Source organism: Oreochromis aureus, linkage group 12 (genome assembly GCF_013358895.1).
Source record: "Oreochromis aureus strain Israel breed Guangdong linkage group 12, ZZ_aureus, whole genome shotgun sequence".
Classification (NCBI taxonomy): domain Eukaryota; kingdom Metazoa; phylum Chordata; class Actinopteri; order Cichliformes; family Cichlidae; genus Oreochromis; species Oreochromis aureus.
The window spans coordinates 30,369,232-30,380,367 of NC_052953.1; the positions used below are offsets into that span (position 1 = coordinate 30,369,232).

General features: G+C 52.2%; 1 long non-coding RNA gene across 1 annotated transcript; it reads left to right on the forward strand.

The window, feature by feature from the left end:
• The first annotated feature begins 812 nt into the window (after positions 1–812).
• On the forward strand, positions 813–10,737 carry LOC116309612. The gene is made up of 6 exons (XR_005615050.1): positions 813–1,415; positions 5,739–6,027; positions 7,518–7,833; positions 7,928–8,216; positions 8,702–9,235; positions 10,683–10,737. It is a non-coding gene; the product is annotated as an uncharacterized LOC116309612 (long non-coding RNA).
• Positions 10,738–11,136: the final 399 nt, after the last annotated feature.

An 11,136-nucleotide genomic window follows, 5' to 3' on the forward strand; every position in this document is an offset into this window, starting at 1 on the left:
CCCATCCATTCTCTGCTCATTTTCTTTTCAGAGTCTCAGGGGAGCTCGAGCCTATCCCAGCTATCTTAGGGCGAGAGGCAGGGTACACTCTGCCTGGGTGTGACTCTGTCTGTTGACAGGGCTAAGGATGGATAGAAACCATTCAGCACCTAAATATTTAGATTATCCAATTCAAGCTACTTGTATAACTGCAGGTCGCCATTTCTTGTGGCCCTTTCCCTGAGTACAAGGTGAGAACCCCGCAAAGGCGGGAGAACAAGCAGAAATACACTCGGTCCGGTAGAGCTGAACCAGGACCTTCTTCCGGGTGTCCCACCCCAGGCTCCAAAGCCTGGCCAGCCCTCGTCATGGGTGGCACCGCCACCAGCGTGTGAAAGAAACATAAAAGTTCCGGGCCGCCTGGCCACTTTCAGGGTGTTTTCAAGCTGCTTACACTACATTGACTTATGTTTTACACCAGGCAAGAAAGCAGAAAAGGAGAGCCACTGAGGGAACGGTGTCCCACCCCAGGCTCCAGCCTGGCCAGCCTCCACCGGGTGGCTCCACTTCCACCAGGAATGTGAAACAGATCAAGTATGGAGTGTGCCTGAATGGACATACAGACTCCAAGGTTGGCCAGCCCCTTGTTGAGGGTTTTCCCAAAGGAGAGGGCCGGGCGGGCCTGCCTCACGTGCCCTCCGCCTGCTGGGAGTGGCCCTTTCTACTAAGGAGGCAAGAGGTGGCCAGGAGTCTGTCAGCAGAAGTTCTGCATGTCCTGGTGACCCTCCACCTGTTTACAGGTGGGTGCAGCCTGATCTATCTAGTGAAAGTCTAGACAGACCAGACCAGCTCAACCACACAGACACTTCCTACCCGATTTGAGGACAAAAGCAGAGTATGCAATTTGTGGGACAAACACACACACACACTCACAGATCAGGGGAAAGAGACAGAAGAAATGGCAAAAGTGAGAATATCTCACACAAACACACAACAGAGGGGGAAGAGGTAGAGAAAATGCCAAATATGAGATCATGCTAAGCAGCTTGAACTGAAAGTGACTGGGAATATTTACATTTGATCAACCACCCATCCATTCTCTGCTCATTTTCTTTTACAGAGTCTCAGGGGAGCTCGAGCCTATCCCAGCTATCTTAGGGCGAGAGGCAGGGTACACTCTCGACTGGTCACCAGTCTGTTGCAGGGCTAACACATAGACACAGAAAACCATTCACACCTATGGGCAATTTAGATTATCCAATTAGGCTATTGCCACTAACTGCAGGTCGTTGGACTGTGGCAGGGAGCCGGAGTACAAGGAGAGAACCCACGCAAAACCGGGGAGAACATGCCAACTCCACACAGAACGATGGTAGAGCTGAACTCAGGACCTTCTTCCGGTTGGGTAACGGTGCTAACCAGTGTGCTGCCCTGGTGTGAGTAACCGTCTCCCAGAAATTTGAACAAGTTCAATTACTTTCTTTTCAAGCTGCTTACACTACATTGACTTATGTTTTTACACAATCTCAGAAGAGGAGAGCCACTGAGGGAACGCCTTCCGCCCTCCGACGCCTCCACCGTGACCTCCACTTCTGAGAGGAATTGCCGGTCCTACAGATCAAGTATGGAGTGTGCCTGAATGGACATACAGAACTCCAAGGTTCGGCCCTGCGTTGAGGGTTTTCCCAAAGGAGAGGGCCCGGCGGGCGGTGCCTCACTGGCCCCTCCGCCTGTGGGAGTGGCCCTTTCTACTAAGGAGGCAAGAGGTGGCCAGGAGTCTGTCAGCGAGTTCTGCATGTCCTGGTGACCCTCCACCTGTTTCACAGGTGGGTGCAGCCTGATCTATCTAGTGAAAGTCTAGACAGACCAGACCAGCTCAACCACACAGACACTTCCTACCCGATTTGAGGACAAAAGCAGAGTATGCAATTTGTGGGACAAACACACACACACACTCACAGATCAGGGGAAAGAGACAGAAGAAATGGCAAAAGTGAGAATATCTCACACAAACACACAACAGAGGGGAAGAGGTAGAGAAAATGGCAAATATGAGATCATGCTAAGCAGCTTGAACTGAAAGTGACTGGGAATATTTACATTTGATCAACCACCCATCCATTCTCTGCTCATTTTCTTTTCAGTGTCTCAGGGGAGCTCGAGCCTATCCCAGCTATCTTAGGGCGAGAGGCAGGGTACACACTCTGACTGGGTGTGAGTCTGTTGCAAGCTAACACCAGAGATGGATAAACCATTCAACCTAAATGGGCAATTTAGATTATCCAATTGATCTCTTGCCACTAACTGCAGGTCGTTGGACTGTGGCAGGGAGAAAGGAGTACAAGGAGAGAACCCACGCCAAAACCGGGAGAACATGCCAGCCCTCCACACAGAACGATGGTAGAGCTGAACTCAGGACCTTCTTCCGGGTGGGTAACGGTGCTAACCTCTGCCTGCCCTCGATGTGTGAGTAACCGTCTCCCAGAAATTTGAACAAGTTCAATTACTTTCTTTTCAAGCTGCTTACCACCCCAGGCTCCGAAAGCCTGGCCAGACTCATGGGGTGTTTTACACCAGGCTCAGAAGAGGAGAGCCACCCGGTCCGGGCCGCCTGGCCACCCTTTCCGACGCCTCCCACCCCCAGGCTCCAGCCTGAGCCAGCCTACAGATGGGGTATGCAGTGTGCCTGAATGGACATACAGAACTCCAAGGTTCGGCCCTGCGTTGAGGGTTTTCCCAAAGGGTGTCCCACCCCAGGCAAAGCCTGGCCAGCCCGCCTGTGGGAGTGGCCCTTTCTACCAGGGAGGCAAGAGAAAGCAGAGTCTGTCAGCGAGTTCTGGGCGGCGGGACCCTCCACCTGTTTTACAGGTGGGTGCAGCCTGATCTATCTAGTGAAAGTCTAGACAGACCAGACCAGCTCAACCACACAGACACTTCCTACCCGATTTGAGGACAAAAGCAGAGTATGCAATTTGTGGGACAAACACACACACACACACTCACAGATCAGGGAAAGAGACAGAAGAAATGGCAAAAGTGAGAATATCTCACACAAACACACAACAGAGGGGAAGAGGTAGAGAAAATGCCAAATATGAGATCATGCTAAGCAGCTTGAACTGAAAGTGACTGGGAATATTTACATTTGATCAACCACCCATCCATTCTCTGCTCATTTTTCTTTTACAGAGTCGCAGGGGAGCTCGAGCCTATCCCAGCTATCTTAGGGCGAGAGGCAGGGTACACTCTCGACTGGTCACCAGTCTGTTGCAGGGCTAACACATAGACACAGAAAACCATTGGCACCTATGGGCAATTTAGATTATCCAATTAGGCTATTGCCACTAACTGCAGGTCGTTGGACTGTGGCAGGGAGCCGGAGTACAAGGAGAGAACCCACGCAAAACCGGGAGAACATGCCAACTCCACACAGAACGATGGTAGAGCTGAACTCAGGACCTTCTTCCGGTTGGGTAACGGTGCTAACCTCTGTGCTGCCCTGGTGTGAGTAACCGTCTCCCAGAAATTTGAACAAGTTCAATTACTTTCTTTTCAAGCTGCTTACACTACATTGACTTATGTTTTTACACAATCTCAGAAGAGGAGAGCCACTGAGGGAACGCTTCCGCCGCCCCGACGCCTCCACCGTGACCTCCACTTCTGAGAGGAATTGCTCACAGATCAAGTATGGAGTGTGCCTGAATGGACATACAGAACTCCAAGGTTCGGCCCCTGCGTTGAGGGTTTTCCCAAAGGAGAGGGCCCGGCGGGCGGTGCCTCACGGCCCTCCGCCTGTGGGAGTGGCCCTTTCTACTAAGGAGGCAAGAGGTGGCCAGGAGTCTGTCAGCGAGTTCTGCATGTCCTGGTGACCCTCCACCTGTTTCACAGGTGGGTGCAGCCTGATCTATCTAGTAAAAGTCTAGACAGACCAGACCAGCTCAACCACACAGACACTTCCTACCCGATTTGAGGACAAAAGCAGAGTATGCAATTTGTGGGACAAACACACACACACACACTCACAGATCAGGGGAAAGAGACAGAAGAAATGGCAAAAGTGAGAATATCTCACACAAACACACAACAGAGGGGGAAGAGGTAGAGAAATTGGCAAATGTGAGATTATGCTAAGCAGCTTGAACTGAAAGTGACTGGGAATATTTACGTTTGATCAACCACCCATCCATTCTCTGCTCATTTTCTTTTTCAGTGTCACAGGGGAGCTCGAGCCTATCCCAGCTATCTTAGGGCGAGAGGCAGGGCACACTCTGCCTGGGTGTGACTCTGTAAAAGACAAGGGCCAGGATGGATAGTCGATCAAACGTAAATACTTTCGGTTCAAGCTACTTAGTATGATCTCTTGTACGCCATTTCTTCTATCCCTTTCCCCTGGTTGCGTGTGTGTGTGTCACCCGCCCACCAGGCGTGTGAAAGAAAGCAGAAATAACCCGGTCCGGGCCGCATGCCACCCTTTACACGGGTGTCCCACCCCAGAGCTGAACTCAGGACCTTCTACCCGGCGTGTGAAAAATAAAAAACCCTGCTGCCGCCTGGCCACCCTTTATCTGGTGTCCCACCCCAGGCTCAGCCCTCGTCATGGGGTGGCACCGCCACCAGGCGTGTGAAAGAAAGCAGAAAAACCCGGTCGGGACGCCTGGCCACACTTTATAAGAGGTGTCCCACCCCAGGCTCAAAGCCTGGCCAGCCCTCGATCATGGGTGGCACCGCCCACCAGGCCGTGAAAGAAAGCAGAAAAACCCGGTCCGGGCCGCCTGGCCACCCTTTACAGGTGTCCCACCCCAGGCCTGAAGCCTGGCCAGCCCTCGTCATGGGGTGGCACCGCCCACCAGGCGTGTGAAAGAAAGCAGAAAACACCCGGTCCGGGCCGCCTGGCCACCCTTTATACGGGTGTCCCACCCCCAGGCTCCGAAAGCCTGGCCAGCCCTCGCGATGGGGTGGCACCGCCCACCAGGCGTGTGAAAGAAAGCAGAAAAAACCCGGTCCGGGCGGCAGGTTTCACAGGTTTTACAGGTGGGTGCAGCCTGATCTATCTAGTGAAAGTCTACACATACCAGACCAGCTCAACCACACAGACACTTCCTACCCGATTTGAGGACAAAAGCAGAGTATGCAATTTGTGGGACAAACACACACACACACTCACAGATCAGGGGAAAGAGACAGAAGAAATGGCAAAAGTGAGAATATCTCACACAAACACACAACAGAGGGGGAAGAGGTAGAGAAAATGCCAAATATGAGATCATGCTAAGCAGCTTGAACTGAAAGTGACTGGGAATATTTACATTTGATCAACCACCCATCCATTCTCTGCTCATTTTCTTTTACAGAGTCTCAGGGGAGCTCGAGCCTATCCCAGCTATCTTAGGGCGAGAGGCAGGGTACACTCTCGACTGGTCACCAGTCTGTTGCAGGGCTAACACATAGACACAGAAAACCATTGGCACCTATGGGCAATTTAGATTATCCAATTAGGCTATTGCCACTAACTGCAGGTCGTTGGACTGTGGCAGGGAGCCGGAGTACAAGGAGAGAACCACGCAAAACCGGGAGAACATGCCAACTCCACACAGAACGATGGTAGAGCTGAACTCAGGACCTTCTTCCGGTTGGGTAACGGTGCTAACCTCTGTGCTGCCCTGGTGTGAGTAACCGTCTCCCAGAAATTTGAACAAGTTCAATTACTTTCTTTTCAAGCTGCTTACACTACATTGACTTATGTTTTTACACAATCTCAGAAGAGGAGAGCCACTGAGGGAACGCCTTCCGCCCTCCGACGCCTCCACCGTGACCTCCACTTCTGAGAGGAATTGCCTACAGATCAAGTATGGAGTGTGCCTGAATGGACATACAGAACTCCAAGGTTCGGCCCTGCGTTGAGGGTTTTCCCAAAGGAGAGGGCCCGGCGGGCGGTGCCTCACGGCCCTCCGCCTGTGGGAGTGGCCCTTTCTACTAAGGAGGCAAGAGGTGGCCAGGAGTCTGTCAGCGAGTTCTGCATGTCCTGGTGACCCTCCACCTGTTTCACAGGTGGGTGCAGCCTGATCTATCTAGTAAAAGTCTAGACAGACCAGACCAGCTCAACCACACAGACACTTCCTACCCGATTTGAGGACAAAAGCAGAGTATGCAATTTGTGGGACAAACACACACACACACTCACAGACCAGGGGAAAGAGACAGAAGAAATGGCAAAAGTGAGAATATCTCACACAAACACACAACAGAGGGGGAAGAGGTAGAGAAATTGGCAAATGTGAGATTATGCTAAGCAGCTTGAACTGAAAGTGACTGGGAATATTTACGTTTGATCAACCACCCATCCATTCTCTGCTCATTTTCTTTTTCAGTGTCACAGGGGAGCTCGAGCCTATCCCAGCTATCTTAGGGCGAGAGGCAGGGCACACTCTGCCTGGGTGTGACTCTGTAAAAGACAAGGGCCAGGATGGATAGTCGATCAAACGTAAATACTTTCGGTTCAAGCTACTTAGTATGATCTCTTGTACGCCATTTCTTCTATCCCTTTCCCCTGGTTGCGTGTGTGTGTGTCACCCGCCCACCAGGCGTGTGAAAGAAAGCAGAAATAACCCGGTCCGGGCCGCCTGGCCACCCTTTATACGGGTGTCCCACCCCCAGGCTCCGAAAGCCTGGCCAGCCCTCGTCATGGGGTGGCACCGCCCACCAGGCGTGTGAAAGAAAGCAGAAAAAACCCGGTCCGGGCCGCCTGGCCACCCTTTATACGGGTGTCCCACCCCCAGGCTCCGAAAGCCTGGCCAGCCCTCGTGATGGGGTGGCACCGCCCACCAGGCGTGAAAGAAAGCAGAAAAAACCGGTCCGGGCCGCCTGGCCACCCTTTATATGGTGTCCCACCCCAGGCTCAGAAGCCAGGCCACTCGATGGGGTGGCACCGCCCACCAGGGCGTGAAAGAAGCAAACCCGGTCCGCCTCCGCCTGGCCCCTTTATCTGGTGTCCCACCCCAGGCTCAAAGCCTGGCCAGCCCTCGTCATGGGTGGCACCGCCCACCAGGCGTGAAAGAAAGCAGAAAACACCGGTCCGGGCCGCCTGGCCACCCTTTATGGGGTGTCCCACCGCTCTCGAAAGCCTGGCCAGCCCTCGTGATGGGGTGGCACCGCCCACCAGGCGTGTGAAAGAAAGCAGAAAAAACCCGGTCCGGGCGGCAGGTTTCACAGGTTTTACAGGTGGGTGCAGCCTGATCTATCTAGTGAAAGTCTACACATACCAGACCAGCTCAACCACACAGACACTTCCTACCCGATTTGAGGACAAAAGCAGAGTATGCAATTTGTGGGACAAACACACACACACACTCACAGATCAGGGGAAAGAGACAGAAGAAATGGCAAAAGTGAGAATATCTCACACAAACACACAACAGAGGGGGAAGAGGTAGAGAAAATGCCAAATATGAGATCATGCTAAGCAGCTTGAACTGAAAGTGACTGGGAATATTTACATTTGATCAACCACCCATCCATTCTCTGCTCATTTTCTTTTACAGAGTCTCAGGGGAGCTCGAGCCTATCCCAGCTATCTTAGGGCGAGAGGCAGGGTACACTCTCGACTGGTCACCAGTCTGTTGCAGGGCTAACACATAGACACAGAAAACCATTCACACCTATGGGCAATTTAGATTATCCAATTAGGCTATTGCCACTAACTGCAGGTCGTTGGACTGTGGCAGGGAGCCGGAGTACAAGGAGAGAACCCACGCAAAACCGGGGAGAACATGCCAACTCCACACAGAACGATGGTAGAGCTGAACTCAGGACCTTCTTCCGGTTGGGTAACGGTGCTAACCAGTGTGCTGCCCTGGTGTGAGTAACCGTCTCCCAGAAATTTGAACAAGTTCAATGACTTTCTTTTCAAGCTGCTTACATTACATTGACTTATGTTTTTACACAATCTCAGAAGAGGAGAGCCACTGAGGGAACGCCTTCCGCCCTCCGACGCCTCCACCGTGACCTCCACTTCTGAGAGGAATTGCCTACAGATCAAGTATGGAGTGTGCCTGAATGGACATACAGAACTCCAAGGTTCGGCCCTGCGTTGAGGGTTTTCCCAAAGGAGAGGGCCCGGCGGGCGGTGCCTCACGGCCCTCCGCCTGTGGGAGTGGCCCTTTCTACTAAGGAGGCAAGAGGTGGCCAGGAGTCTGTCAGCGAGTTCTGCATGTCCTGGTGACCCTCCACCTGTTTCACAGGTGGGTGCAGCCTGATCTATCTAGTGAAAGTCTAGACAGACCAGACCAGCTCAACCACACAGACACTTCCTACCCGATTTGAGGACAAAAGCAGAGTATGCAATTTGTGGGACAAACACACACACACACTCACAGATCAGGGGAAAGAGACAGAAGAAATGGCAAAAGTGAGAATATCTCACACAAACACACAACAGAGGGGGAAGAGGTAGAGAAAATGCCAAATATGAGATCATGCTAAGCAGCTTGAACTGAAAGTGACTGGGAATATTTACATTTGATCAACCACCCATCCATTCTCTGCTGATTTTCTTTTACAGAGTCGCAGGGGAGCTCGAGCCTATCCCAGCTATCTTAGGGCGAGAGGCAGGGTACACTCTCGACTGGTCACCAGTCTGTTGCAGGGCTAACACATAGACACAGAAAACCATTGGCACCTATGGGCAATTTAGATTATCCAATTAGGCTATTGCCACTAACTGCAGGTCGTTGGACTGTGGCAGGGAGCCGGAGTACAAGGAGAGAACCCACGCAAAACCGGGGAGAACATGCCAACTCCACACAGAACGATGGTAGAGCTGAACTCAGGACCTTCTTCCGGTTGGGTAACGGTGCTAACCTCTGTGCTGCCCTGGTGTGAGTAACCGTCTCCCAGAAATTTGAACAAGTTCAATTACTTTCTTTTCAAGCTGCTTACACTACATTGACTTATGTTTTTACACAATCTCAGAAGAGGAGAGCCACTGAGGGAACGCCTTCCGCCCACCGACGCCTCCACCGTGACCTCCACTTCTGAGAGGAATTGCCTACAGATCAAGTATGGAGTGTGCCTGAATGGACATACAGAACTCCAAGGTTCGGCCCTGCGTTGAGGGTTTTCCCAAAGGAGAGGGCCCGGCGGGCGGTGCCTCACGGCCCTCCGCCTGTGGGAGTGGCCCTTTCTACTAAGGAGGCAAGAGGTGGCCAGGAGTCTGTCAGCGAGTTCTGCATGTCCTGGTGACCCTCCACCTGTTTCACAGGTGGGTGCAGCCTGATCTATCTAGTAAAAGTCTAGACAGACCAGACCAGCTCAACCACACAGACACTTCCTACCCGATTTGAGGACAAAAGCAGAGTATGCAATTTGTGGGACAAACACACACACACACACTCACAGATCAGGGGAAAGAGACAGAAGAAATGGCAAAAGTGAGAATATCTCACACAAACACACAACAGAGGGGGAAGAGGTAGAGAAATTGGCAAATGTGAGATTATGCTAAGCAGCTTGAACTGAAAGTGACTGGGAATATTTACGTTTGATCAACCACCCATCCATTCTCTGCTCATTTTCTTTTTCAGTGTCACAGGGGAGCTCGAGCCTATCCCAGCTATCTTAGGGAGAGGCAGGGCACTCTGCCTGGGTGACTCACCAGTCTGTTGCCAGGATGGATAGTCGATCAACGTAAACACAGTTCAAACTACTTAGTATGATCTCCTGTGGGCCATTTAGATTTCCCTGGTTGGCTATTGCCACTACCCCCTGCAGGTCGTTGACAGAAATGGTGTGGCAGGGAGCCGCCTGGCCACCAAGGCTGGTGTCCCACCCAGGAAAAAGCCTGGAAAGAACATCATGGGGTCCACACAGCCCACCAGGCGGTGAAAGAGCTAAAAACTCCGGACCTTCCACCCTTTGTTGGTGTCCCACCCCAGGCTCCAAAGCCTGGCCAGCCCTCGTGATGGGGTGGCACCGCCTACCAGGCGTGAAAGAAAGAAAGAAAAACCGGTCCGGGCCGCCTGGCCACCCTTTTCACGGGTGTCCACCCCCAGGCTTGACTTATGCCTGGCCACCCTCGTCATGGGGTGGACCGCCCACCAGGCGTGTGAAAGAAAGCAGAAAAAACCGGTCCGGGCCGCCTGGCCACCCTTGACTCCGGGTGTCCCACCCCAGGCTCAAAGCCTGGCCAGCCCAAGCATGGGGTGGTGCCACCAGGCGTGGAAAGAAAGCAGAAAACCAAGGTCCGGGCCGCCTGGCCAGGGTTTATAAGGGTGTCCCACCCCAGGCTCCGAAAGCCTGGCCAGCCCTCGCGATGGGGTGGCACTACTAACCAGGCGTGTGAAAGAAAGGAGAAAAACCCGGTTCGGCATGGCAGGTTTCACAGGTTTTACAGGTGGGTGCAGCCTGATCTATCTAGTGAAAGTCTACACATACCAGACCAGCTCAACCACACAGACACTTCCTACCCGATTTGAGGACAAAAGCAGAGTATGCAATTTGTGGGACAAACACACACACACACTCACAGATCAGGGAAAGAGACAGAAGAAATGGCAAAAGTGAGAATATCTCACACAAACACACAACAGAGGGGAAGAGGTAGAAAATGCCAAATATGAGATCATGCTAAGCAGCTTGAACTGAAAGTGACTGGGAATATTTACATTTGATCAACCACCCATCCATTCTCTGCTCATTTTCTTTTACAGAGTCTCAGGGGAGCTCGAGCCTATCCCAGCTATCTTAGGGCGAGAGGCAGGGTACACTCGACTGGTCACCAGTCTGTTGCAGGGCTAACACATAGACACAGAAAACCATTGGCACCTATGGGCAATTTAGATTATCCAATTAGGCTATTGCCACTAACTGCAGGTCGTTGGACTGTGGCAGGGAGCCGGAGTACAAGGAGAGAACCCGAAAAACCGGGAGAACATGCCAACTCCACACAGAACGATGGTAGAGCTGAACTCAGGACCTTCTTCGGTTGGGTAACGGTGCTAACCTCTGTGCTGCCCTGGTGTGAGTAACCGTCCTCCCAGAAATTTGAACAAGTTCAATTACTTTCTTTTCAAGCTGCTTACACTACATTGACTTATGTTTTACACAATCTCAGAAGAGGAGAGCCACTGAGGGAACGCCTTCCGCCCTCCCGACGCCTCCACC